The 15,840-nt window shown below is 43.9% G+C and overlaps 2 pseudogenes; one reads left to right on the plus strand and one right to left on the minus strand.

Moving 5' to 3' along the window:
* Positions 1-326: 326 nt before the first annotated feature.
* LOC147747068 (DNA-directed RNA polymerase III subunit RPC10-like) lies at positions 327-1,512 on the minus strand (annotated as a pseudogene).
* A 5,859-nt stretch (positions 1,513-7,371) lies between these two features.
* Positions 7,372-7,949, plus strand: LOC147747069 (cerberus-like; annotated as a pseudogene).
* The last annotated feature ends 7,891 nt before the right edge of the window (positions 7,950-15,840 follow it).

A 15,840-nucleotide genomic window follows, 5' to 3' on the forward strand; every position in this document is an offset into this window, starting at 1 on the left:
GGGCGCGGCTTAGCTATAGGAGGGGAATCGCACCTCCCTAAGCCCTGAGCTCACAGTCGAGGAAAGATCACCTCACCCCTTATGACCTAGAGTTATAACTAAGATAGGAAAACAAGAGAAAGACACTAACCATACAGCGGCTTCTCACATCGGGCATTCGTACCATTTGTCCTGGACAACAAAACTTCGAGAGCCAATGATCTCAATATACAGACAATTATCAATGAGAGGCACAAACTACACAATTTTTATTAAATGATTTGGCATGTCAAGAAGAAACTATGAACAGCTTGACTTAACTATCTCATTGCAGACGTCAAGTAATTTCAGTCTTTCCACTGGTGTCCACATTGTGCATTGCAGCACTTATAGAATGTTGTCATGGGTTCATCTGCTGATCGGGTCTGAAGCTGCATAAAATAGGCTTGTGGGTGCTCACATTTAGGACAGGTCTCTGCAGTGGAATCAATGGGCCCGATTCAGAGAATGAACTTAAGACTCAATCCTAAACTTACTACTATTTTGGTATTCACAGAATGCATTTAATACTTTTGGCATTCACAGAATGCACTTACTAATTTTGGTATTCACAGAATGAACTTACTAATTTTGGCATTCACAAAAGTTAGGATTTTGTCTTAAGTTTGTCTTAAGACAAACTTAAGACAGACTTAAGACAGACTTAAGGCAAACTTAAGACAGACTTAAGACAAACTTAAGACAGACTTAAGTTAGGATTTTGTCTTACGTCTGTCTTAAGTTTGTCTTAAGACAAACTTAAGACAAAATCCTAACTTCTGTGGGCCTGATTCACTGAATGAACTTAAGACTCAATTCTAAACTTACTACTATTTTGGTATTCACAGAATGCACTTACTACTTTTGGCATTCACAGAATGAACTTAAGACTCAATCCTACCTGTACTACTATTTTGGTATTCACAGAATGCACTTACTACTTTTGGTATTCACAGAAGTTAGGATTTTGTCTTAAGTTTGTCTTAAGACAGACTTATGACAGACTTTAGACAGACTTAAGTTAGGATTCTGTCTTAAGTCTGTCTTAAGTTTGTCTTAAGTCTGTCTTAAGTCTGTCTTAAGTTTGTCTTAAGACAAACTTAAGACAAAATCCTAACTTCTGTGAATGCCAAAAGTAGTAAGTGCATTCTGTGAATACCAAAATAGTAGTACGTTTAGGATTGAGTCTTAAGTTCATTCTGTGAATCGGGCCCACTGAATGCCAAAAGTAGTAAGTGCATTCTGTGAATACCAAAATAGTAGTAAGTTTAGGATTGAGTCTTAAGTTCATTCTGTGAATCGGGCCTTGCATTCTCCCAGGCTGCAGCTCCTCCCAACACATCATCGACCTCTTTAAGTTTTGGATATTTTTCTACTGGTGACCTTCCGAATGACGTTGTGTACATAAGGGCAAGTGTTGCAAGTGAATCAATACCACTTCTGCCCCTCCTCTACGATCAACACGCTTCCACAAGTGGGACAAAACAGCAGCATGCTTACGGCTCCCCAAAAGTGACAGGGAAGGGGTGAGGCTTTTATTTGCGGCTACACGTTTCTTGGTCAACATACGCAGTTAAAACTGCTGAGAAGAAGCTAACAATTCAAGCCAGAGATAAGTACATTTATGTGTACAGAGAAATACTATGTGCAAAATCGGTAGTCATATTGGATAGGATAGCTTGCTCACAGAGAAATGCAGAAAATGTACACAATACACCAAGCCGCGTGAATTAAGCAGTTGTTGGCATCCGTAGGGACTTAGAAGTGTCAAAGAAAGAACATCCCACCTTCCTTTGAAGAGCTAGCCAGCCTTGCAATTGCTGCTGTCTGCAAGCTGCTATGGCTCTCCGGCTCTCGGCTACTCCTCATTGCCATATGCTTACTGCTGGTTTCTGGCTGCTGTCACGGGCTCTGCAGCGCTCCTCGTTACCATATGAACACTTTTGGCAGATGGTGGCTGGCTGCCGTCAAAGGCTCTCTGGCTCTCAGGTTTTCAACCACCCCTCCGTGCTTGGTGCTTGGAGAGAGCGGGACTTGAAGCACAAGGAACGCAGAGCGCGGTTGCCTGCTATGCTACCATCCTGCACGTCCTTCACTTGGAAGCCGTTGCTGTTTTATATAGTGCAAACTAGCCCTGAAAGTATTGGAGTGCTTTGCTTGAGCACTAGTTACAATACTCAAGGACACATTTAATTATCTATTTTATGCACAGGGGGATTCGGTATTTTTCCCAGATTCACAGGATGTTAAGCCAACGCGGAGTCTGCAATCTGGTTCCACAGTTAGAAGTCGGCAGTTCTGGTGTATTTTAAAAAATTTTGACAAACGAAATTGGAAATGTAACAATTAAAATCACTGTTATTGCTCAATATTTAAATTTTGTTGTACGTGCGAGGTGCAGCAGCAGTCAGATTAGTGAGAGATATCCAACTGGAGCTTAAGCGGAACCTTCCACAAGTAGCCTTAACTGTTCGCCGCCACAAAGCGTCATTGTTTGCCTTATGAAAGGGCAGTTGTCCATTGACGGTGTAAATGAAGGTTACCAATGCGTCGTTTATATAACCTGCAATTGCGCTAATTCAGATAGAAAGCGCTTCAAATCTATGTCGCCTTGCTGGGGATCTCAAATTGTGCCCTAATATATGAGATTACACAGCGTTTGCTGCTGCTGTACTAACACGGACTTAACTAAAATGGCAGCTAATTAAAGGAGCCAAACATTAATACTGCCAATCCGTACTTTCAATAAGTGCAGCACCAACGTGGCTGGATTTCACCCTGCCATAGCGCTAGCACTCACTCTGAAGGGCTCTTAATCTAGCCTCATGGAAGTTAATAGCTGTGTGCCGCATTGACAGCGCTGCCATAAAAGTAACGGCCGCTCGGCCATGAAAGCAATAGTGATTGTGGCGAAAGTGATCGCGAGGACGCGCTCTGTGTGAAGCACGCGAGTGGTGCGCGTGCTGCAGTAATCATGCTGGAAGGAAGGCAGATGGCGGCTGCTCGCGTGAACGCAAGCGGTAGGCCACCAAAAGCCTGTGGCAGCACTTTGAAAACCCATACACTAAATTTCTCCCAGAGCAGCGCATGCGCTAGCTCAGCGAGACCTAAAAAGGATTGTTTTCACTGTGTCACCACAGACAGGGACCAACCACATTTAAATTAGATTTAGTCTAACTCCATTAGGGCTGTCCAGCCTGACCTTCCATTTAAATGGGAGCGCAAGCAACAACGCCTACTTGAGCCTCATCATTGAAGTACAGCTCAAGTCCTGCTTGCAGCAGGTTATACAATGACATAGCACAGATGGGAAGCAACCTTTACATCGCAGTCATTAGACCGTGATGCCTTTACAACGAGGTGGTTACAACAACCACATTGTTACAATGCAATGCCATTACTACACAAGTCATTACATCGACTTGCAGTAGATGGCGCTCTAACATAAGGAATATTGTAATTTACTATTCCAACACCTTCCCTACTGTTGCATAGGCTGGAGTTGGAATAGTAAATTATACATTCCTAATGTTACAGCGCCATCTACTGCAAGTCGATGTAATGACTTGCGTAGTAATGGCATCACGTTGTTACAGAACGCTATATAATTGCATGCATTGTAGCATGCTATATTCAGCACAGAGAGTCCATGCACATTTACGTGTGACTTTCTTTGCCTACGGCAGCACATTGAAGCTAGAACTACATGCTAGGCTAATGCTTGTTTGGTTAGCCTCCAACAGTGTATGTAGTGTGTAGGGGCCCGATTCACAGAATTAACTTAAGACAAAATCCTAAACTTACTAACTTACTACTTATGGTATTCACAGAAGTTAAGATTTTGTCTAAAGTTTGTCTTAAGACAAACTTAAGACAGACTTAAGACAAGTCTGTCTTAAGTTTGTCTTAAGTTTGTCTTAAGTTTGTCTTAAGGCAAACTTAAGACAAAATCCTAACTTCTGTGAATACCAAAGTAGTAAGTTTAAGATTTTGTCTTAAGTTAGTTCTATGAATCGGGCCCTATCATATTAGGAGTTACTGCTAGAATCAAAACAGCGCTGCAGTAATAGAGGCCAGCTCCCGACTAAGACAGTAAGGCTCACATTAAAGTGTGGCTGCTAATTGGTGTGATCTTTAAAACCTTAGTAACCAGTGATATTCCTAAGGTCTGATTTAGAAAAGGGTGGTGACATCCAAGGCACAAGTCGAGGGTAGACGCGGGTAGACTGCATCTATCCACTCTTTTCTCACCATTCACACTGCCAGGAATCTGGGCCCCACAGAAATATGCTAAACTCATCCCAGTGTAATTGTCAAACACTGGGACGCATTCAACAGCGTTTGCACGTTGTCTACATTCCTGCTTTTGTTCCAAACAGCAACGTGCAAGCGAGGCGGCTTTGTTATTTTGAATTCCAACTGGGCCCAAAACAAAGGCCGTCGTTATGGGGCCATCAGGTTTCGTTTTGTTGGAGTACGAAGGCTGGGAGCTATCCGGATCCTCACACCTACCTGCACATGCAATGGAGGGGAAACAAAGGCACACTGCCTGATATTTAATTACGGGTACTGAAGGGAGGCATGCTTTTGACTTTTTTCAATTCCTCTATATAGGAGATATGCATACCTTGTAAGAATGTCAGATGTGTTGTTCTGTCCCATTTTTACACAAATGACAATTTAAATACCACTTTTTTTGTTTTATTTATTTTATAGCACTACTCCTCCCAATCTAGCGTTGTGGAGAGCTTTACATCACACGTACACGATGACAATAAATCATATGTGTGCCAAATCAATGTACCAAACGTTACATAAGACAGCAGTGGCGGCCAGCCTGGCTCATGGGTGGCGAGGTGGCGCAGGGTGGGGCGAGGATGCACATAATAATTGTTTTTTTCAAATTAACTTATTTTCCCGCCAGGTCCTATGTCAGGTCCTATGTCTGTGCTCCTGCTCTCCTCGAGGAACAGCAAGACTCACTGACTAATCCCAGCATTGCAATGCAGCAGTGTGAATGGTAGGCACCCAGGCTCCTCTGGCCAATCACTAAGCTGCAATGCAGCGTTGTGATTGGTTTTGAGCGTCCTGGTTCAGCGCTCAATTAGGGAATGGGTGCCTTGTCATGTTCTCCAGGCATCCTGTAATGCAGCCTGCATGGAGAATGGGGAAAGTGCGTGTGACTTGTTTTTGGCGGCCCCAGAGGGCCGACCAAACAGTCATTGCGCATTTAGGAGTGGGCAAACCACTCCTTCCCTGCCCTGCTCCAAGAGCAGAGCAGCCCCTCCCGCCCACCCACCCACCTGCAAAGCAGCACAAACACAAAATGATAATAACTAAAAGTTATTATAATTTTATGCTTTCTCTTCTCCCACTGCTTGAAAGCAGTGGGCCGAAGCTCCTCTGCCATATTGGAGAAGCCGCTACTGCAAGCCAGTGGGTGTTACAAGGTGTTGGACTCACATGTCCTTCATAGCTCACTGTGATATATTAGAAGAATTAAAATGTATGAACTACAGGTAACAAAAGGATCTCTGTGTTAAAAGCACTAACCCACTTACCCATCTACATAAAATAAAAATCAGTCATCTGCCTGTTACATAATGTGCTCTGCAGGAGACATATTAACCCTCCCTGCTACTGTGATTCAAAACTGTGACTAGATAAAACACAGATCTCTCCATCAAGTGCATTAACCGCCAGAGTTAACTTACCATTATTATTATTCCCTGAGATTTGCTGATCACCGTAAGGGGCAGATTTACTAACAATTTGCACTAGGTTTATAAAAAAGTGACACCAACCAGCACAAAATGTGTTTTTCCTGATTTACTTTCCAGTGCACAACCTGTTTTCCGCTGGAAAGTGAAAGTACCATGAAAGTAACGCAAAGCAGCGCAAAGCCCTGTTTTGCATTACTTAGCAGCGAGGGGGTGCTAGATGGGTGGTACATGTGTGTTCTCATGGTACCACCCATGCCTTTTGATGCAAAACCCTAACTAAAAACAATAATAGACAGGGTTTAGCAACAAACGTTAGCGCTATTTAACCCCTTCGGTGCTCATGACAAGCTCAGCTCGTCATGCGGTACACCTCTCATGTGCTCATGACGAGCACACCCATTTCTATTATGGCCCAGCACAGCAGATGAATGTCTCAAGCAGCCATGGTGATAAAAGGAGGTGTTAAGAGGAGAAATGTTTTTACTTCTTCCTTCTTTTCTGATTTTGCATGTATGCTAATAACTGTGCAGCACACATGCAAAGTAGGAAAAGTTTTAAATTGTGTCTATCTATAGTATTTTGTAATGGAAGGGTACTCTTCCGGTACAAACCCTATGGTATACTCAGGCACATACTCTGGCGCTAAGGTGTGTGCCTGGCGCAAAGCAGCTGAAAACAGTGCCAGCACTACAGAGAAGGGAGGAGACAGCCATAACTCAGTAGATATGTCACTCTCCTTCTACCTCGCTGTCACGCAACGCAGCACAGAATGTTTGGCTGCTGCACTGAATTCAGTGACTTGTTATTTATCTCTGGCAAAGATCAATGCAGCAGGTGCCTTAACCTCATAAGATATTTTACACTGCAGACTTTGCAACCAATTAAGCAGAACAGATTTTCTGCTATGTTTCTCCTTGCTGCTTATTTACATGTGAAAGAGGTTAAAAAAAAAAATTATAAGTTGAGGCCCAGATTTTGCGTCTTGGTTGTTACTTTTTTTAAACAACCCAATTCAAAATCTCATTAGTTAAATATTGTAATGTGCTCCAATGTACTCATGCTAGACCTGCTAAACATATGTGTGAGGTCTTAAGATCTGATGCCACTTTTTGTGATGTCACTTCCTGTGCGGTCATGGGCAATGATGCCACTTCCTGTGATGTCACTTGCATACTGCCTAACTTGGTTAGTCCTCCTACTTCTTTTTTAGGTCGAGGACTCTGTCGCACTGCATAAGCAGTGGGCAGAGCTCCGAGATTTTATGTTTCTTAATGTAGGGGGCTTGACCCCGCCCCTCTTCTCCATTGGCTGGCCTCGTAAATGCTGGCCAGCCATTGGAGGAGAGGGGCTTCACTCCCTTTAAGCTCTGTCTTTTTTTGGATTTGGGGGCGTGTTTTTTAGGTTCTTTCTATCTGTGATGCCATCCGTCACTCACCCAAAAACACGCCCCCGATTCCGAAAATTTCAGAGCTTTGCGGCAGCCATTTCTGCCCTGTGTAAATGTGTCAAAGCTGCTGCCCTAGAGACCCCCTGAGTCAGCCATGACGCTGCTTCCGGTATAAAGAGACAGGGCCCGAGGGCACCTCTGTACACATAGGCCGAGGACTTGAAGAGACAGAGGAGAACCAGGATGCTTCTGTTGCTGTTTCAGCTTTTGGTGATGACCTGTCTCACAGAGGGCAGGCTAGCGAGAGGGCAGCAGAACAAAAATAGGCGGCAAGCGCGACTGCTGTCCTACCAAGACCAGGTCGGACTCGGGAGCGAGGCCCAAGGCGTGGAGATGTTGGAGGTCGAGCCCAACGCCTTCAAAGACATACGCAGGCCCGGTGGGCCTGGCCCAGCTGCTGACCCAGACCTTGTCGAGGCCTTACACCCAGCAGGAAGCAAGATGGCGGGAGAGAGGAAGCAGGCCCGGCTGAGCCTACCCCCATCGAGCTTCATTTGGGAGGCAGCATGGGAACATGGGGGCTGCCAGACACCGAGAACATTCCGCTAGAGTCTCTGAGCCATGCTTTCCCGCCGCCTCCCCCCGAGAGTAGAAACAAGGAGCCCACAGGCATGAAGAACACCAAGAAGTTTTGGAACCTCTTCCTGCTTAGGAGAAACTCGGCCTCGGAGGAGCTGGCTCTGCCCATGAAGACTGAGGGGATGCAGCAGGAAAACTGCCGCACGCTGCCCTTCTCCCAGGTAAGAGGCATCTACTGGTGATGGCTGTATGTATAACCTTCCTTTACCACTTCTCTCCCTGGCGTCTTAGTGCACTGAAGCAGACTTCTAACTGCCCGTAGCAATCTATAAATCAACAATGGTACCACAGCACAATAATATATTATAACATGATACAAAAGCAGAACAGAGCCACATAACACACAGAAACACTTGGGCCCTTATTTATGAGGCCTTGCGTCAGTTTTGCGCCGCCGGTGCGTCACTTTTTGTGACCCACCAGCGGTGTAAAAAATGCGCCTCGTTGCGCCATATTTAAAAAGTGACGCATCTAGGTAGATGCGTCACTTTTTAAACCCCTGCGCCACATTATACCTGTGTCAGGTATAATGTATGCAGAGGGGGCGTTCCCCCGCAAAAAGCCTCATAATAGTGACGCAGTGAAATCTATGAGATTTCACTGCGTCACTTTTAGGACGCTGTTGCGTCAAAATCTTGCGCCTGCCTCACAGCAGGCGTAAGCCCTTTCACACGGGGCTTTCCCCATGTGAAAGGACGCGTTGCTGGAGTTGCGTCACTTTTGTGACACACTCCAGCAATGCGTCACTTTTGCGCTTACAGATACGTCAGAAATACTGACGTATCTGTAACTCCTTGCGACATGATGTGTCATACATTAAATATGACGCATCAGGAATGTCGTAAGGAGTGCGCAGTGAAAAGTGACGCATCGCTGTTTTCATGCAGCAATGCGTCACTTTTCATAAATGAGGCCCTTGGCACTTTATGGTGCAGAGTAGCATACATAGCACGCAATTCCATTCAGCATCAGACTAACCCATACATGACATGTTTATGACGTAAACAAAGGGATCCATTAAGGCGGCTCTATCAAAGTGGCCTGATTGCTACAAAAAGTTCATATCCTTATAATGTTGCTTTCAAATTTTTACGTGGAATCTAACCTTCTATTTGAAACAGCAGGATCAAAGACATTTAACGTATTCGAGTTCTTCAGATACACACTTTTGCCATAACCCGCCTCCTTCTGAAAACAAGAAAGGTGCAACTTCAAAACACGACCTGTCAGAGGCATGTGTTCAAATTACGGGCCCGGCTAGTACTGACCGAACGGGGGACTACAGCCACGTCAATGCCTTGCTTTTCATTCGCGCCATCTGTAAATCCTCCTGTGTTACCAGAGCCGTGAAGCAGGCACAGGGCAGTGTGGGCTCTTTTCAAGAACACTAAATACAGTTACCGCGTGTTTCTCCAAAGTGCACACTACAAGCTATGGTTACTTACTGCCCGTTACTGACAGACGCGAGGCAAGATTTTCCAAATATTAGCACCAGCAAAAATTGAATTTGCACTTATGTAATTGCATATCAAGGCAACTCTTAAACCTCAGAATTGTGTAAAGCAATTCGTTTTCTGAGGGGTAGTTGCTCAGCAGTTGATTGGAAGTGTGTGTAGGTCACAGGTTAAATCCCGGTGAGTCCACTCAGCCGTTCATCCTTCCGAGGTCAATAAAATGAGTACCATTGAGTTGGCTAACAATAAACATCTGTTATTCAGCGCCAAGATACATTTGGGTGGACGTGCGCTTCATACATGTTATGTAGGACTGATTGTACTGAAATGTTTTCAGCAGGTTGGGCTAAGACGCTTAACTAATGTCTATTTGACTTTATGAGGCCTGCTGCGGTTTGTGTGCATGGGGCAATGCACAGTATATTTGGCCTCTCCCTGGAAATAGCCAGGGGTCGGATTGGGACAAAAACTAAGGGGCATATTATCAAGGACAGGCGATACATTATCACCGCTTTTATCGGCAGGAAGCTGCCGATAAAAACACATCTAACATGGGCTTCGATTGGAATTCATAGAGCATATTATCAAGGCCATTATCGCAGCTTTAGTTAATAACAAACACTTTACTATTTTGTTTTTAGGTTTATTTACTAACAGGGCAGCTTTTAAATATGTTAATACTCTAGGAATCTGCTAATTATGTGGTTTACAACGGTTTGGTAAAACATTTGTAAGGAGGCATTCAAATATGAGATTATGCGTGCTTGAACAAAGTTTATTTAACAAAACGGGCTCCGTTTGTTTGTGAGGCCATGGTGTATTGTGTTGCAATGGAGCACAGTTTGATGCTTGAGGAACTTTTTTAATTTTAAACACAACTAGTTTTCCGTTTAGACATGAAAAAGTCGAAACGCCATGATGGAATTTGGTAGAGAATATGTCAATCTTGGGATGTTTAGTTGGATAGTGTATATTGAATTACTAGAACACAGAACGATACAGCCTTGTTAAGTAAATATTGTAATAGCTATGACAGATGTTTGAACATTAGCTGAGTGGCTCATTGTATTTCCTTGTTTTTCCTGCACAGACCCCCGAGGAAGGGTCTAATAGGACCCGAAATGCATTGGGTAGATGCTGAATGTAAAAGTTTGAAGTCGCCACAGATAATAGATTTGCATTTATGAAGAACTGAATATAATGAAACAAATAAATTTTCGTTTGAAATCAAGTTGAATTTTGAAAGATTCATTCTTTGAACTGAAATGAGTTGGATTAAGACCGTGCAGGTCCAAGTATAAATGTGCACACCCCCACTTGCAAGTAGAATTTCCTCTTTCTCTAAATTCACATCCTTTCACATGGGGCCATGTGAAAGGGCCTGCGTCAGTCTTACGCCTGCTGTGAGGCAGGCGCAGGATTTTGACACAACGGCGTCCTAAAAGTGACGCAGTGAAATCCCATAGATTTCACTGCATGACTTCTACGACCCTTCCTTGCGTCAATTCGCCCCCCTTGCATACATTATACCTGGCGCAGGTATAATGTGGCGCAGGGGTTTACAAAGTGACGCATCTACCTAGATGCGTCACTTTGTAAATATGGCACAACAAGGTGCATTTTTTACGCCACTGGTGCGTCACAAAAAGTGACGCACCGGCGGCGTAAAAGTGACGCACAGCCTCATAAATGAGGCCCATGGTTTCTACATATGCTGTGTGTGTGTGGCTCTGTGTGGATAGCTTTTTTTGTAGGTGGCTCTATGTGTGGGTGGCTCTGTCTGTGTGAAGGTGGCTCTGTGTAGGTGGCTCTGTGTGTGTGGGTGGCTCTATGTGAATGACTCTGTGTGGGTGGCTCTGTATGTGTGTATGTGGCTCTGTGTGGGTGTAAATGCAATAGGTCATGCATTTGTGAGCGATTAAGCTATTGGCATTGTAAATGACAATGCCATTTATTTAAGGATTAAGCTATTGGCAATGTAAATAACAATGCCATTTGCTTCCCCGATTCCCCACTCCCCCCCCCCCCTCCCCCCCCCCCCTGGTGCTGGACATTCCATAACTGGGTGTGGTCGTGACAGAACCATTCTGTCATCAGCACAGCTGATTCCGTCACAAGCATCGAAGGGGTTAAAAAAATAAAATTTCATGAGCAATGCCAATAGCTCTACCTTTAATAATGCCGAGACCATTGCATTGTAAATGCTTGTTTAGGACTTGTGTGAGTGACATAACAATAGCCCCCGCAATCCTAGTGGTGGAGGGGGGCACCGAGCCCGGGGGCAGGGGGGAGGCTGACTGTGTTCCGCGTGTGCCCCCTCTCCCCCCTCCATATAGTTTGCATTGGAGCCCCCTCAAGGTTCGTTACATCACCGACTTGTGCCCTGGTAACATCCGTTAGTTATAGATCTTTGAAAAAGTAGAAATGTGGCATGAAGCGCTATATCTAACACGTTATTATTATTAGTACAATTCGACTTTCTACTGCCCGATTCTCTGGCGGAAGAATCACCACAACATTGTAATGATGATCGCTTCGAAGGAGGCACCTCTTGTGTGAATTACACTTCGGGGGGGCATTATTTTGCCACTGTTCATCAGAGGATAATTTAATACGATCGTTCTCTCAGTCCTATATAAAACACTCACTTACAATGTGTGACAATGCCGCCACCGTGTGGACATGTTGAAGAATTCTGTCAAAACTAAATGAAATGAATTTAAATACAGATGTGAAGGAAGGGCATTAATTTGTCTAAAGCACATTTCAGGTTTTGAAATGTGACTGGTGGAATTTCAAGTTGACTGTGATCTTCTGTCACCGAGACACGAGATATATTCACCCCTGAGACCTATTTCATCCTCCACAACAGCAACATTTTGAAAAATTAAATGAAAGAGATAAATAATAGAATTGATTGATGTAATATCAATGCTATGGGGTTTATTTGCAAGCCCCTTGCGCCACCGGTATGTCACTTTTTCCCATATCAAAAGTGATGCACTGGCAGAGCAAGGGTCTTGTAAATAAGATAACTGCAATTGTGACTGCCTGTTTAGTAGTCAAATATAGCAATATTATGTTTAGAGGGTACGGTAAACAGCGTTTATGACAAAACTTTTTGTCCGCAGGGAATCACAATGCGGTCGTTACAACGACCGCGTTGTGATTTTGCATACCATTACTCTGCAATTCGGAACAACAGCTCACAGAGGGGAGGGGGGAGGTGTTGGATTTAAAATACAACACCTTCCCTTCTGTCCTCACAGACTGGAGTTGGAATAGTAAATTATACTATTCCAACATCCAGCGCCCCCTCTGCAAGTCGTTGTTACGACTTGCGTGGTAATGGTATGCGGAATCACAACGCAGTCGTTGTAACAACAACGTATAATTCCCTGCGGACAAAAAGACTGCGGGATAAGGAGGCATATTCTGTCTAGAGGAGTTCTGACTACTTTTGGTGCCTGGTTCCACTGCACCTTCTGCCCCTTGCCTGAAAGATAGCTGCACTTGTGACTACCTGTTTAGTTGTTAAATGTAGCCATGTTAGGTGTTCAGTGGGGTGCCTGAAGTTTTTGGTCTCAGTGCCATTTCACCTGCTGCACTATTGAAATAATGACCTTATCTCTTGCTAGATAACTGTGCTTGTGACTGCCTTTTTCGTTGTAAAATATAGCAATATTAAGGGGCAGATATACAAGCCCCTTGTGCAACTTTTGCGACACTTTTAACATGGGAAAAGTGACGCAAAAGTGGCGCAAGGGGCTTGCAAATCTGCCCCTAAGTGTTTAGAGGAGTTCTGATAACACGTTGGCACGGTGCCACTGCACCTGCTGCACCATTCAAATAATGACCCTGTATCTGCAAGCTAACTGCACTTGTGACTGCCTGTTTAGTAGCAAAAGATAGCAGTTTTTGGTGTTTAGTGGAGTTATGACAACTTTTGACCCAGTGTCACTGCACCTGCTACACATTAAATCAAGCCCCTTTCAACTGTAAGGTAACTGAAATTGTGACTGCCTGTCTAGTAGTTAAATAGAGCAATATTATGGGCCTCATTTATGAAAAGTGACGCATCGCTGCGTGAAAACAGCGATGCGTTACTTTTCACTGCGCACTCCTTACGACATTCCTGATGCGTCATATTTAATGTATGACGCATCATGTCGCAAGGAGTTACAGATACGTCAGTATGTCTGACGTATCTGTAAGCGCAAAAGTGACGCATTGTTGGAGTGTGTCACAAAAGTGACGCAACTCCAGCAATGCGTCCTTTCACGTGGGGAAAGCCCCATGTGAAAGGGCTTGCGTCGGTCTTACGCCTGCTGTGAGGCAGGTGCAAGATTTTGACGCAACAGCGTCCTAAAAGTGACGCAGCGAAATCTCATAGATTTCACTGCGTCACTATTACGAGGCTTTTGCGGTGGAACGCCCCCTCTGCATACATTATACCCGACGCAGGTATAATGTGGCGCAGGGGTTTAAAAAGTGACGCATCTACCTAGATGCGTCACTTTTTTAATATGGCGCAACGAGGCGCCTTTTTTACACCGCTGGTGCGTCACAAAAAGTGACGCACCTGCGGCGCAAAACTGACGCAAGGCCTTCATAAATAAGGCCCTATGTGTTTGGGGGAGTTCTGACAACGTTTGGGCCAGGTGCTTTTACACTTGCTGCACCTTTCAAATCATGACCCTGTTGTCTGCAAGGTAACTGCGCCAAGCTGCCTGTTTAGTAGTAAAATATAGCATAGCTCTTGTATATTAATTTTATTTTAAATGTGCAATGTTTATCACAAAATGTAGAATTAGATCATGATGACCTAATAGATTAAGTTGAAAAAATTCAATCCAATAATGCCTACAAAGTGCAAAGAAAGGTACTGGGGCATGAATAGAAAATGCCACAAACGATCTAAGAGTAAAGCATCTGCTTTACACAACAGTGTAATAAAAAGCAAGCATGCCAGCATACTGTTAGAAGCTGTCTGCCTTTTCCGTGGTAAGAGATCTTATCTTGACAGAGAATGGGGCTTAAACAGTGTGAACTGCTTTAGTAGAAGTATCGTAAATGCTTGCAGCGAGGAGAAATTAACAAAACAAAGTTCCTCACAAAAGTGAATTAACACAATACATCAGCACTGGGAACTGATAAGAGCCTCCTTTTAAGATATAATAAATAAAAGAAATTTCCCAAGCACAGTGCAAGTGCTGTGCAGGCAAAATCCAAAAAGTACTATACAGTGACCAGCAGTGACTGCATCATACCACCTTTTGTTTACTTTTAGCCATGCTGCACAGAAGAGGCGCTTTTCTTGTCCTTGTGTGTAGTGATATGGATGTGAATGCTTGTGTGTGAAACTGACTGTATAAAAGTGATGTTTGAATGTATGAATGGATGTATTTGGTGCCTTTTTTTGAATTGTTATTGCGTGTCCTAGTTTTTAGACTGTCTCTGTTCATTCATGATTATGTCAATTTTTTCTTATGCTTTTTACTGTCCAAATGGAATTATTTATCTAAGAAAAGTATGTTGATATCTATATGTATAAAAAATGAAAATTAAAAACTTTTTTGAATAAATTTATCTGTATTATTGCGTGTGGGTGAGCTGCTGATGTGAGTTGAATTTTGATTTCTGTTTAGCAAGGGAACACCCCTTCATGTTTTTCCCTGATGCACTGCTGTACAACATGGGTAAAAAAACAAAATTGACAAAACCAGAAGATTTCATATAGATGAGATCTTTTGGCTTTTCCAATGCTTGCTTGTATTTGTTTTAATTTCTTGTGCTTTCAACCAATGTGTCAAGACCGAGAAAATGCAAACTCCAAGTTTCAGAATGCAAGAGGCTTAGTGGACAAATAAGTCCATTGTAGGGGCCTGGGTTCGATCTCATGGTCAAAGGTTCAAATCTTGGCAGGTCCAATCAGCCTTTCATCCTTCTGAGGTCGATAAAATGCGAAACATTGGGTTGGGTAACAATAAACATCTGTTATGTACCACCAATATACCCTTCTGGGTGAACATGCTTTTTACAAATACACATGTTATGTCAGCACCACCCATGTGGGAACAAGTTAGTCTCTCTCTTTATAGTAACACAGATTATCGCACCGCTTACTCAGAACAAGAGATGCTCCTTATTAGGGTTAACGCTGCCCAAAGTATTGTGTTCTTCCCTTGGGACATTTTATGAGCCATCCCAATGCTGTTCATAAGAGATGCAGGAAAAGAGGAGCTCCCCCAGAGTGCACCAGTCCACGCTCTACAAACAGGGTTGGATTGGGAAGATGGGCATTTGGCAGGTGCCAGAGGCCCGGTGGCTGAATCCAGATGTGGGCTATTTTTTTCCCCATTCTTTTGCAAGGGCAGGGTCGGCTGCCACTGCTCATCTATCCTAGAGAAGCCACAGTAGGTCCTTCCAAAGCTAGCACAGACTTTCATACAACCCATTATCACATACAGAACAACAGTGGCCCAGCCTGGGTCGGCACAGCATGCTTCATGCCTCCTCCTGCCCCATCCAGACTTTGGTCATGACAGAAAGGTTTTGCCTCGGATGATGCTTCTTTGATCTGCAGAGGTCGCACTTACTTCTTGATGGGCAACATTGA

Source organism: Lissotriton vulgaris, chromosome 1_1 (assembly GCF_964263255.1).
Source record: "Lissotriton vulgaris chromosome 1_1, aLisVul1.2, whole genome shotgun sequence".
Classification (NCBI taxonomy): Eukaryota; Metazoa; Chordata; class Amphibia; order Caudata; family Salamandridae; genus Lissotriton; species Lissotriton vulgaris.